The 13,846-nt window shown below is 40.1% G+C and overlaps 1 protein-coding gene across 2 annotated transcripts in view; it reads right to left on the bottom strand.

Annotated features, from left to right (window-relative positions):
- The window catches only part of ASNS (asparagine synthetase (glutamine-hydrolyzing)), a 138,980-nt gene that overhangs the window by 22,252 nt on the left and 102,882 nt on the right, over positions 1 to 13,846 (bottom strand). The window lies entirely within an intron of this gene.

The raw sequence follows: 13,846 nt of genomic DNA, 5'->3' as shown, positions 1-13,846 counted from the left end.
TCTAAAAGCAGCCCGGAAGCATTTAACATTCTGTGACCTGAGTCACTGAGGCATCAAATAAAATCTTCCTCTGTCAAGTAAAACCTTTAGGCTGGTTCCCCATCCCAAAAGTATAATTGACAACACAAGATTGCATTTGTTCAGCCCTGAGAGCATTAGTTAAAGTCTTTAAAATTCTTTTAAATACTAAATTCATTTTTCTCAATGGTTTTTTTTTTTTTTGTAGATTGATCCATTTTCTAGAATTAAAAAAATATATAGTAATAAAATTACCAGCCACATAATGATAGCTACCCTTTGGGACTCATTGATTTTAAAATGTACATAATAATAAAAAAGCTTCATTGTTATTAAAACACTATAAAATGAAGTCGCATTTTATTCAACCCAATGTACCTTTGTAAAAGTTTGTTGATGAGTTTGACATATTTATGGTCTATAGAAAATGCTATCAAACCATTCGGATTTGCCAACCCCTGTCATAACTCCAAAGCTACCCAGGAGACCATGACTCACATGTTAGCTAACACTGACTTAGGATTCCAACGAATTTATAAGCCCATCCTCCCACCCCCCAAAACAGAAAATGCTTCCAAAGCAGGCCACATGGTTAGCCCTTAACCTAAACACCAGATGAATTATCAGCAATAGTGTCACCTTTAGATCCCAGTAACCAGATCCATTGAGCTTTTCACTGTACATGAACTTACCCACTCAGGGAGTTTAGGATGCCACCATGGGGGAGCTCTAAAGGCACAGGACGGAGTTGGAGACAAAAAATAGCTGGAGCCTCCATTTGATCTCTTGTTCTGTCCCATAAATGTTAGCCACAGGCCTTCTCAGCAGCTTTTGATTCCATTTCTCTGCTGTTCTACCTATTTCTTATGATTTTTTAAAATCAGGTGTTGAAATGCAATTTGAGATAGGACTTCTGATCTTTACTTCTATATCCTCTACTTTTCTTCTCATGTCATCGAAATTTCCCTGGTACCTACATTTAACTCAGCAGGTTAAACAGTGATATGGAGGGGCACCTGGGTGGCTCAGTTGGTTAAGCATCCGACTTTAGCTCAGGTCATGATCTCGTGGTTTGTGGGTTCAAGCCCCACATCAGGCTTTGTGCTGACAGCTTAGAGCCTGGAGCCTGCTTCAGATTCTGTGTCTCCCTCTCTCTGCCCCTCCCTCACTTATGCTCTGTGTCTCTCTATCTCAAAAATAAATAAACATTAAAAAAAACAACAGTAATATGGAAAATTCTGAAAATTCCAGATTCCAGAAAAATTAGATACTTTTGCATTTGTTACCTAGGATCTGTTACTTAGCCTTAGTGCAACAAAAGAGGGAATATTAACATGGGTTATGTGCATATGTGTTTTCTGGAACCAGACTTCATAAAACTGGGAATGAACTATATTTCAACACACCATTTGTGTAGTCCTAAATACAAGAAGACTGGTATAAAAAGGAATAAGAAAAGACTGGAAAAGCTGAAAGAAAAATGGGAGTCTCTCCTCTGAAAGATGAAAAACTTACTGGGAAGTTCCACTAATTTAGAATCAGAATAATAATTGCTTTAAAGAAGAATAGAGTGAAATGAACATAAATAATACTATTCAAAGTTGACCTTGCACAGCAGATGACATGGGAGCAGAGACTGATATTTAAGATCATAATATTAACAGTTATTTATTACCTCCTAGATGCAATGTATTTTAAATTTTTTTCTATTCTGTAGGCTAACCATGGGAAAGAACAATTATTCTTATCTTTTGACTGTCAAAGAAGAGTCTCAAGAATATAAAGTAACATACCCAACACCAAACAGTTATCAACTGGCTGAGCCATGGGCCTCAAACGTAGCATGACGACGTGAGAGCTTCCATGTCTGTTCCAGAAGTTGCTCAGCAAGCAGACCAGGTAGAGAGAGCCCCTCCAAGAAATGGCAGTGAGACATGAAAGGTCCCAGCGTGTCCCTAAAGACAGCTAGAGAAAGTACAGTTGATCCTTGAACAGCACTGGTTTATAATGTGTGGATCCAACTATAAATGAATTTTTTACAATACAGTACATAAATGTATTTTCTCTTCCTTATGATTTCCTTAACATTTTCTTCAGTAAAAGGCGAAAAGATTTATACGATCTGAGGAGAAACCAGAGTATTAACATTTTCTTTTATCAAGCTTACTTTATTGTAAGAATACAGTATAAAACACATATAACATACAAACTATGTGCTAATCAAATACTTATGCTATTGGTGAGGTCAACAGCTGGCTACTAGTAGGTAAGTTTTCGTGGAGTTAAAACTTATACTGGATTTTCGACTACACAGGGCAGTCGATGGAGCCCCTAAGGCCCACATTATTCAAGAGTCGACAGTACATAGAACAAGTGGGAAAAGCCAAGGAAGAGGAAGAGATCCCATTTGAAGAGAGCAAGAAGAGTAAATGGAGAAGGGCAGCCACAGGAAATGGGCAGAATGCATGCATTTGGAGAAGAAAGATTACTTTTAATTTAGGACAGGAGAGGGGGAAAGAATGGTAGTGGGATATAGGTAAGCCTAGAGGAAAAGGAAAGAGAAACAGAGAGAAAACAAACAAGACACACTAAGTATATCAATGATGATAAGTAAGTGCTTTAGAGGAAAACAGAGAGAGAAGAAAAGGAATGGGGGGATTACAATTTTTAGAAGAATTTGTGCTTACAGGCCTCCTTTTTCTCTAAGAAGTAGAAGGTATATTGACTGTGGTACTGAAACCCTTGGGATGCTGTGAGGGTGAACTTTGAAATACCAGACAGATGTCAATAAAAGTTGATAAGGGGAAAAAACAAGAGATGGTTGGGCAACGTGGAGATCCAATACAGGAGGACATGAACATGACTGGGGCAATGAGGGAGCGCATATTCTCCAACCACATGGGACAATCCAAGATTTAGGGTCCAGACATGGAGGGGAATGGATCCAGGCTCTGGGTTTGGCAGAGCATGTGTAGAACACAGGTAAGCTGGCATGGGAATGTGCACCAAGTGTGCCTCAGCAGAGACAGCACTTTCAGTAAACTCTGTTATTGTTCAAAAATATTCAGCGCTCCTTGCCAGGGGGAGAATTATACCATCTCTAGCCAACTGACATCCGGTTTAGCCATGTGACTTGCTATCGCCAGTGATATATGAGAAGTGACAGGTGTCTCTTGTGAACAGAAACTTTAGGAGCCATGGTTATGGTTCACCATATCCTCCTTGCCCTCTGCCATGAGTCTGGCAGTGCTCTGGAGGCAGGCAGCTCCACCAACCCAGAATGAAACATGAGAGGGACTACAGCCCACCCATGATCAGTCTGTAGTTTTCTGGTTACAAGGGTCTGAGATTAGGTGATCATTTGTAACTGCAGTATAACCTAGTCTAACTTCAAGAGTAGAGTTTGAACGCTTTAAATTAGAATGAAAGAAGTCAAGTTAGAAGTTACTTAATTTATTAAAAGATTAAAAGGGGCTAATGGATTAGAGGCTTAGTTGTAGGCTAAGGAAGTATAGGAATAGAAGAAATAGATGAACAGGGTATGTTTATGGGAAAGGAATATATAATTTTTTTTAACGTTTATTTATTTTTGAGACAGAGAGAGACAGAGCATGAACAGGGGAGGGGCAGAGAGAGAGGGAGACACAGAATCTGAAATGGGCTCCAGGCTCTGAGCTGTCAGCACAGAGCCCGACACAGGGCTCGAACTCACAGACTGTGAGATCATGACCTGAGCCGAAGTTGGACGCTTAACTGACTGAGCAACCCAGGTGCCCCAGGAATGTATAATTTTAAAGTGCTAAATAAAATAGTGAATGTAAGATGACCTATCCCAAGTCCCTTAACACAATAAGCATTAAGTAAGCAAAGGTCCTCCCCAAACAGAATTCTCCTGTGCCTTACCAGGTTAAGCCCTATCCAGTCAAGATGTTTATGAGGCTAGGAATTAGCAGCCCTGGAATAAAAGACCCCCCCAAAACAGTCATATAGCAAGTCCTGAAGCTTGACAAAAACATCCATTCTTCTCCAAACACATCTCCTACTGTGTTGCACCCCAGACCACTGGTCTCCTTTTTCTTAAACACAACAGGCAGAGGTGAATAGGGTTTTCAGCTGCTGAAAGTTGGGCTTGGGACTAGAAACCAGATTTATCCCTTTTCCTTCCTGTGAAGTTATGCATACTGAGGTTGTCAGGGCAGAAAAGCATGGTTTCATTTCTTCATTAAATAACAATATATATGGAGAATCTACGATATCGGGACATGGAGCTTACAGTCACAGGGGAAATCAACAAGATACCTAAGTGCGATACCCAGAGAAGGGTAAATAACTGCTACGGAGAAAACTAGAGCAGAAAAGGAAGCACACCATACTGTGCCCCTGTTGTTGCATTACATAGTATCACTCTACGACATTCGTCTTATGTTTGGTTTGCACATTTAGTAAAATATTACAAGCATCTCTCCAGGATGAAGCTGAGCCAGAATTCACATCTCTTAATGAAAGGTACCCAGTAAAGAGTCATCCAATAGTCCCTGAGGCTTGTCAGATATGCTCAATTCTTCCACCACATTCAGCCCTTACTACTCTAAACCATGCCCACCCAATAGGGAAGAGTTTGCTGGATTCCAGCCATGAACACAGCATTGCAGCAGCTGAAGACCCATTACACTCCTACTCCAATTGTGGCCACCATGAAAGGACCCAACCCAATGCTTCAAAGCAAGGTCTTTAACACCCTAGTGGAGACCAGTGTTTCCCACAATGATGCAGGTACAAATGGTATTCGCTACTACATCTACAGCCCAGAAAGGTGACAACAAAAATTATTAGCAATTGAAGTTGCTATTGTGGCTGGGAAGCAGGACCATTAAGAAACTAACACCTAATAACAACTACACTGAGACTATCCAGACCAATTGTAGCAGATCAAATGACAATAGTAGTTGCTGTTCATGAGGACCTTTTAGGCCACCTTTTTCAAGTAACTTTTTACCTACTGCTAAGTATCCAGGCAGACACTGTGGCTTGGATGCTGGACTACCAGGGAAGCCCCACTCTCAGGAAATGCTCCAGACTGAGCCTATCTCAGCCATCAGGCCCCAGCACAGGCAGAAAAATGCACCTTCCCATGGCATCTGGCCACGATCCAAGACATCTGGTGGGAACACATAGGTTTCCACTTATGTGGAAAGGGGATAATTGGGGCAAGAAAACAACACCCTAAAATATAGGCTTACCTATGAGGTCACCTCTGTCCATTTGTGTCTCTGAACATAGTATGCAAAAGACTTGCTGTAGTGGGTTGAATGGTGGCACCCTAAATATCTCCTTAAATCCCAGAACCTGTGAATGTGACCTTATCTGGGAAAAGGGCCTTTGCAGATGTACATAAGTTAAGGATCTTGACACATGATCATCCTAGATTATCCATGTGGGCCTTAAATCCAATGACAAGCTTTCTTATAAAAGACACAGAGGGGGAAAAACAGAGGACAAGGCCATGTGAAGATGGAGACTGAGATGGCAGTTATACAGCTACAAACCAAGGAACACCCGGAGCCACTAGAAGATGGAAGAGGCAAGAAAGGATTCTCCCCTAGAGACTTGGAGGCAGTTCGGTCCTGCCAACATGCTGACATCAGATTTCTGGTCTCCAGAACCACGAGAGAATAAATTTCTGTTATTTTAAGGCATCCAGTATATGGTAATACATTTTATCAGCCCTTAGGAAATTAAGACACTCGGTAACTTTAACTTGACCCTACTCTTGATGTCTGCCTCCAAGGTAAGGAGAAGCCAGGCAGCAGGACCATTCCTGATCCTAAATTCCTCTGTAATTAACATTGTTTCTACTTCAGGTGTGCTCCCTACCACATTCAAAGTAAGGTGTCTCCCTGCACCCACCCCCACTCACCCTACAACTACCCAAATTTGGAGCAAAGTACCTGATCATGAAAGAGGGTCTCCATCTTCATGGACTATTTAACCAATTAATCTCCAATCTTCCATTCTAACACATGCTCCAACTTGGCAAGACACCATTCAAAACTATTCATGCAACTGTTCTCCCACCTTCCCTCCCACCTGTGCCCAGACACATGCAGGTGATTCAGCAGGTGCCCTTCTGATGCACCCCCTCCAGACACCATGGTTCTTCCACTTGCTCAGCCTCCAGAGATATGTCATACAGCAAATTGCTCTCTTCCTCCTACAGAATAGCCATTTCCCTAAAAATTGTCATTTCTCCCTCTACCTTCTCAAAGCTCCACTCCTTTTGACACAGTCCAGTCCAGAGCTAAGCACAATGCCTGGCACATAGACAGCACTCAATAAATACTTGCTGATTGAATGATTAAGATGGCTTTGGAACATCCAGGAAGATATTCTAGAGACTAACCACTGCATAAAAGAATGTTTTAAAGACTTTCCCACTGGCATTGCTGTCATTGGCCTCCTTAATACACTTGACAACTCTCTTTAGCTTGACCTTATCCTTAAAGGCTGTCACCTAGTGATGGTGAAAGCCTGTTATGGCCTCTTCCCATTGGTCACACAGGTACATGTTGTAACTTGCTTCTAGTGAATCCTTTCTGCCAAAGAGAGAGGAGTCCATGAGGTGAACAAGCAAAGATTCAAGCACAGCCCCTACCTTATACTTAGTCTTCTGCCCCATTTCTTCTTCCTCCATTTTGGCCTCCCTGCTTACATATCTTAGGTTCAGAAACTCAGAACTGTTTTTATTTAATGTTTGAACCAGATTCTCCACCTAATGTTGCTTTCACAAGCTCTCATGCTGTGCTGTGGAAGAGAGCATCTGGATAATGCAATCCTACAGAAACAATATAGAATTCCAGCTACAACACCTTCAAGCTGTGTGACCTTGAGCGAGTTCTTTCTTTCACCTGCCAAATAGGAAAAAAGTATGAACTTTGCAGGTTCGTTAGGAGGTTTAGAAATATTGAGAGGATTAGGGAACCGGCAAAGTAGCTGGAACACAATAAAAGTTCAAAATATGTCAGCCATTGTTACTATTGGATCTACCTTGATATTCATATTGTAGATCACAGAAAAGAAGAGTGGCAGAGCCCTGGGCAGCCTTGCCCACTCTTCCAGCCGTGAAAAGATGAACAGGACACTTCAACTATCCCCAGATATTTCTATAATTCTACCTCACTAGACTGGGAGTGGAAATAACTGAAATCATGAGAAAGTTTGAAAAAAACTAGTTTGAAATAACTTTCTCAGCCTTTAATTGTATCTGTTAGAAATGTAACTTTCTAGTTTTACATATCAGATGTTATTCAAAATGCTTTGTAAATTACATCAGTTGCACAACATTGTGAAAGTGCTAAGCAGCACTGAACTGTACACTTTAAAACGGTGAAATTTTATGTGAATTTAACCAAAAAATTAATTTTTTAAAAAGATGCCGGGGCACCTGGGTGGCTCAGTGGGTTGAACGTCTGACTTCAGCTCAGGTCATGATCTCACGTTTGTGAGTTCCCGCCCCGCATCAGGCTCTGTGCTGACAGCTCAGAGAGTGAAGCCTGCTTCCGATTCTGTGTCTCCCTCTCTCTACCCCTCCCCCACCCATGCTCTGTCTCTGCCTCTCAAAAATAAACTAATTAAAAAAATAAATAATAAAAAGAGGCAGAAACTGCTGTTGTCTTCAACATCAGAATGTTGACCTGGAGATTACTTTAACCAACACAGATTCCAATTTTGTAGGTCAACACCTTTTAAAAACCCCGATAGTGATTCAGATGATCCAGAGTTGAGAAGCATTTTGGCCATATTAAAATATCTCAGAGTAGACAAAGGAGATGAATACAGTAGAAATTGCACTTTTTACAAAAAGACAATTATCTGGATAACATGGTATGGTTCTGGGGACATTCTTTCTATAATTTGCATTACTGGGGTTCCAATAAAGTTTGAACAATGCATTTACCCACGTAAATCACACTTTCCTGTGGATTTTCATTCATCTCAATTTTAGGAAGAAACATCTGCTTGAGGTCTTGGAGCAAAAAAAGGTAGGAGCAAACTTGGGAGCCATGAGGGGAGGAAAAATAATCCCTGTGACACCTCTTGGATTCTCTTCATCCAGTTCCATTCAAAAGGGTCCCAAAGCACAGTCCAATGTCCCACTGTGTCTTGATGGGAGGTGGGCAGTGGGGACGTGTGTTTCTTCAGTTCATCAGAGTGCTGTGAGATCTGGAGAAGAGAGGGGTACAGAGGCAGCAAGGGTACTGCAGGCAGCACTCAGCTTCCTCAACCTTCCTTTCATCTTCCCCCAAGTCATTCCCCGCCCACCTCCATGTCTGTGTGTCTGGCAAATGAATGCAGACTGGACATTTCTGAAAGTGCTTGCTGCTACCAGGAAGATTCCACAAGAGGCTGAGACAAAGGGGAGTGGATGGCAGGAAGGGACGGTAAAGGGAGGAAACTATTAAAGCTACATCTGTGAGACGGACAGAAAAAAATAACTCTAGATTTAAAAAACAAACAAAAACAAAAAAGTGACTGGCCTCTTTATTTCTCAGATTGGGGGAAGGAACCTCATCCCTGCTATTAAGAGGTTGCCCAATTTGCTGTTATGAAAAGAAGGTGCTTCTGTATTTGTTTGCATTTCTTTTAGGGACATGATTACTACTTGGTATTACTATCCTCTTCCACCATTTTATTTCTCCCTCATCCTTTAATTGTAAACTTTCTGACTTTTCAGATCAACTCAAATAGTACCTGGCAGACTTGTTATTGCATGAATACTTATTGAATTATGAAACGGTGAGTTGGAGTGGAATAAATGAGAAGACTAGAATGTTCTCTTTTCACTGTAACAGGTTTGAAGCGTTCCTTGTGGTACATAGGAAAATGAATCCTCATACATTATGTTCTTACATTTCATGTAAGAGAAATGTTTCCCACTTTTCTCAGAGCTGATGTCATGTCCCAGCCTTATGATAATGATAATTGAGTTGGGGCAGGAGTCTGGTACCAACCAAGTTGTGATGTCTGTTCCCAGATATACAAATAGTTTATGATGTGTCTCTTGCTAATTCATATAATGTTCTTGGGTTTCCACATTTGTAAAAAATGGGGCTGAAATACATAAATTTCCTGGTCCCTTCTAGTAAATGGATGTGACATAATATCAGAAGAGAAATTAACACTTAATGATCTTTGGTCCCAAGCATCCTCGCATTGACATTGCAGATAGGATTTTCCTCCATTTAAAGATAATTGAGAATCAGAGATAAGATAGGCCTTGCTCATGATCACACAGTTATCCAGGAATATATCCAGGGTTTGAACCCAAGTGGATCCGAACCCAGATTTTATTCCCTGCCACTCCACATGACTTCTTACCTGGGAGACTGAACTATATGAGTATAATCATTTTTATTTCAGGACACAAAAAGTCCACATCATGCCAAATTAAAACAGAGTATATTAGGCACCTGGGTGGCTCAGGCAGTTAAGCATCGAGCTCTTGATTTCAGCTCAGATCGTGACCTCATGGTTTGGGAGTTCAAGCCCAGCATGGAGCTCTGTGCTGACAGGGCAGAGCCTGCTTGGGATTCTCTGTCTCCTTCTCTCTCTCTGCCCCTCCCTCACTTTCTCTCTCAAAAAATATTTTTTTAAAAAAGAAAGAAAATACAGTATATAATTAAGTATAATTTTTTCCAGTCTTCACTGGAATTTTTTAAATTGGAAGCTTACAAAGGAGGAGATACATTTTATTATTATTTTAAATGAGCTATTAAGAACATAGAATTCATCCCATTCCTGTTTCAAAATGAGCCTGGTGTTAGTATCCTCTTCCCCTCCCCATCCTTATGTATGCACCTCCACTCTGTCACTCATGTTACTCAAGTTTATTATATAAAATTAATGTCCCCTAGGTGCAGGGTCTACAGCCAGAGAATAACCAGAGAATATTAGTTAAAACCAGAGCTTTTACATGAAAATAACCTAGTTGGCATGTAGTTATGAATGTCTTTTTTTCATGTCAAAAAACTGAGCAGACTCATGTGACAATAGCTGTACATTTAATTTCCCCACCGATTGAGAAGAGTAAGTGATTAGCCACTTAAATGTAATAAAAGTTCTGAAACCCATTTTGTTTTCTTCAGCATAACAGCATCTACACATATCTTAAAATACAATTCTTCCCATATGTTCATGTTGTCTCTGATAGGCAAGGCAGGCAAGGCCAGAGTGATAAGGAGAATGGAAAGGGCAGTGGAGGTGATGAGGGCTACAAGTTTTTTAAGTGGAACAGAATGATCAGATGGACTTTTTCAAAAGCTAACCTTGCCAGCTGTAATGAGAACCAACTACAGTGGGAGCCCAGCAGCAGGAAGGAGAGGTCAACAGCACTGGGGTACAGAGACACCCCTACAGTTACCTGGAGATGAGAACAAGGGACATGGACAGGAGGGTGAGAGAAGGGCAAATCCAGAACATTGCAGACTGGGGGGATGGGCTGAAGGAGAAACCATGATAAGAAATAAGGAATATCAGAGGATATTAAAATAGAAACATTTGGGAAGTAGGGTAGGGGTTGAAATGAGGGGCACAGAATACCGAGTTTAGTTTAACATCTATTAAGATAGACATGCCTGAGCTACATACATTAGGTATTTGGACAGATGTACCAATCTCAAACTAAGGAGATCTCAGAGTTTTAAAAGACAATAAAACACTGTAGTTATAACATCAGCTTTAGAGGGGTGCCTGGATGGCTCAGTTGGTTAAGCATATGACTTCGGCCCAGGTCATGATCTCATGGTTCATGAGTTCAGCCCCTGCGTCGGACTCTGTGCTGACAGCTTGGAGCCTGGAGCCTGCTTTGGATTTTGTGTCTCCCTCTCTCTCTGCCCCTCCCCACCTCTCAAAAATAAAAAAATCAGCTTTAGAGTCAAATAGACAATGGATTCATTAAAAGCTCTGCCATGACTAATTCTGTGGGATTGGACAAGGTTTGGAGACTTTCTGAGCATTAACTTCCTCATTTGAAAATGATTACTCATTTTCAAATGATTTGGAAAATACTCAAATGATTACTTGATGTGGACTTAATGAGACAAGGCAGATACATCAATGAGCAAAGTGCCTGGCATATAGTAGTAATTGTTCCATAAATGTTATATGCTATTATTACTACATAGGTTATTGAACCATGAATAAAGGTAGGAATTGAAGTCAGAGGTTTGGAGCTGATAACCCTGGAAGTATAGGAGGGAAGATCATTAAAGGCAGGGCCTTGGGGATGCCAACTCTTGAGGGGCAGGCATAGCAGGGGCAAGCAAAAACAGACTGAGAAGACGTAGAAGCAGAAAGGATAATCAGGAGAGTGCTGTGGCCTGGAAGCCAGTGGGAGTGGGCAACAGGAGAATGAATCAGAATCATTGTATTAAGCACTTACAGATCAGAAAATTAACCATTACATCTGTTAATGAGGATATCTGTGTTCTGACCTGAACAAAGGGTACTTTGATGAAAGAACAAGTAGAAACAGTACATAGAGATAGCATTCAGCTTTCCTACAAGTTTGAAAGCTTAATTATTAGAAATATATTCTCTAAGATAGAGAATATAATCTAGTTTAAAAACAGGAAGGGGTTAATAGTATTAACACAGCTGAAATGGATCTCTTCAGGATCTTTCCCCTCAGCTTGTGATCTTTGTTGTTCCTCTCATCTTAGCAAAAACCACCACCACCAACAACAACAACACATTCTTGACTCTATGACTGTACCTCTTTCTCTACCTCTTGCTCCATTTCTTTACCTTCGATAGTGAAACTCTTCTAGTAGTCAATCTAAATTCCCCATTTAGAATTTTTTTTCTGTACTCTCCTGAACTCGCCCCTCGAGGATTTTCTCTCCCACCTTCTACCAAAATTACCAGTAACCCCCACATGGCAAAATCCAAAGGTTGTTTCTCAGCTCTCATCTCCGTTGACCTATCAGCAACACTTGATACGGTTAATCAGTCTCCGCTTTAAACACTTGGCTTTTAGGACACAAATTCCCTTGATTTTCCTCTTTTTCTGCTAGCCATTCTATCTGCTTTGCTGGCTCCTTACTATAATGTTAATATTGGAAACCCTACAGCTCAGTCCTGGACTCTCTTATTATTATTATTATTATTATTATTATTATTTTAAATTTACACTCACCACTCAATCTAATCTAGTATCATGACCTAAAAAAATTGACATGATCCACAACTTTAAATCTTAACCTTGGATTGCTCCAGCAATTCCAGAATACTATATCAATCTTCACTTCAACATATCTACTTGAAGTTATTTTAAAAACTATAAATTTTTGAAATTCCCATCAACTAAATGAATGCTTATTAAAATTTTCAACTCTGTGGAGCTCTTTGCTAACATCAAAAAATTAAACCATTCACATGAGAGTAGTTGTAATTGGGTACCACTGATAACAAAATTTATAATGCAACCACCTACTGTTCACTTGGTCCCACTTTAAATTTATATTTTATCATAACATTTACTTGAAAATTATTTTTATAGATTTATCAGTTACATTATTTTCAATGTACAGACAATGAGGCAGCAACATCCAGGTTCACCAATTCCTTGCTATATAATCCCCCAAACTATCCAGGCTCCATGTTCCACAAATTGAAAAACACAACTGGAGGAGTGCCTGGGTGGCTCAGTTGGTTAGGTGTCCCACTTCAGCTCAGGTAATTATCTCACAGTCTGCAGGTTCAAGCCCCACATAGGGTTCTGTACTTTCGTAACAGCTCAGAGCCTGGAGTCTGCTTTGCATCCTCTTTTTCTCCTCTCTCTCTGCCCCTCCACAGCTTGTGCACGCTCTCTCAAAAAATAAATAAGAATTTAAAAATTAAAAAAAAACACAACTGGCTTCCTAATGAATTTATTTGCATACAAAAATGATTATGCCTTCAAGGCAGAGCCCATGATTTAACTTTTGCATAGGTTAACACTCAGACTCCTCATTTCTGTTCAATATTTTACTTCCCAAGCAAAAATTCAGAATGGCAACGACATGAACCCTCATGTTAAGCCCTCCAGCTATCAGTCTTCCCTCATGTTTCCTAAAGGGACTGCATGCATCTCTTCACATCCTAATCAAGTTCAAAAGGTTGAACTGCAGAAAGTAAAATTTGAGGATACTCAATACACCGTAAAATTGTCATGATGTTTTGCTTTGTGATATTTTGACCAGCTATTAAACCTCATTTCTCTGTGCAAAAAAAAAGAACTATTAACATGGTCCCCAAAAGACACTTCTTAGAAAAAATAATATGGCAGTACAACATAGGATGCAACTGAAGTATAAGAAGCTAAAAGCAAGAAGTATTTTTTTTAAAACTCTAAAAGCAACGAGACTAGTTAGGAGGTGAAAGAGGATAGAATTAATGGTAGAGATATACAGACAACTCTGAGGTAAATTCTGTAGGACTTGGAGACAAACGGATAAGGAGAAAGAGTAAGCAGGATTCTAGAACGACTTCCAAATATCCATTTGTGTGTCAATGGTGATAGATTAACAATATGAGAAATAAAGTAAGGGGAAATTTGAAAGAATGTAGGTTCAGGTTTGTTCAAGTTAAAGTTTCTGGGAGGCATCTAGGTAATAATCCATTAAGTGGCAATTTGAACATAAGGATTGAGCTCTCACTACCTGGTATGCATCCATAGCATACATCAAAAGCATTTGCCAAGATTTTTTTTTCAGTAAGAAAAAGGAGGGACAGAAGCATCTATCTATATCTATATCTATATCTATATCTATATCTATATCTATATCTATCT

Source organism: Acinonyx jubatus, chromosome A2 (assembly GCF_027475565.1).
Source record: "Acinonyx jubatus isolate Ajub_Pintada_27869175 chromosome A2, VMU_Ajub_asm_v1.0, whole genome shotgun sequence".
NCBI classification, from domain to species: domain Eukaryota; kingdom Metazoa; phylum Chordata; class Mammalia; order Carnivora; family Felidae; genus Acinonyx; species Acinonyx jubatus.
The sequence above is the reverse complement of the archived record's forward strand: the minus strand, read 5'-3'. Positions and strand labels throughout refer to the sequence as shown.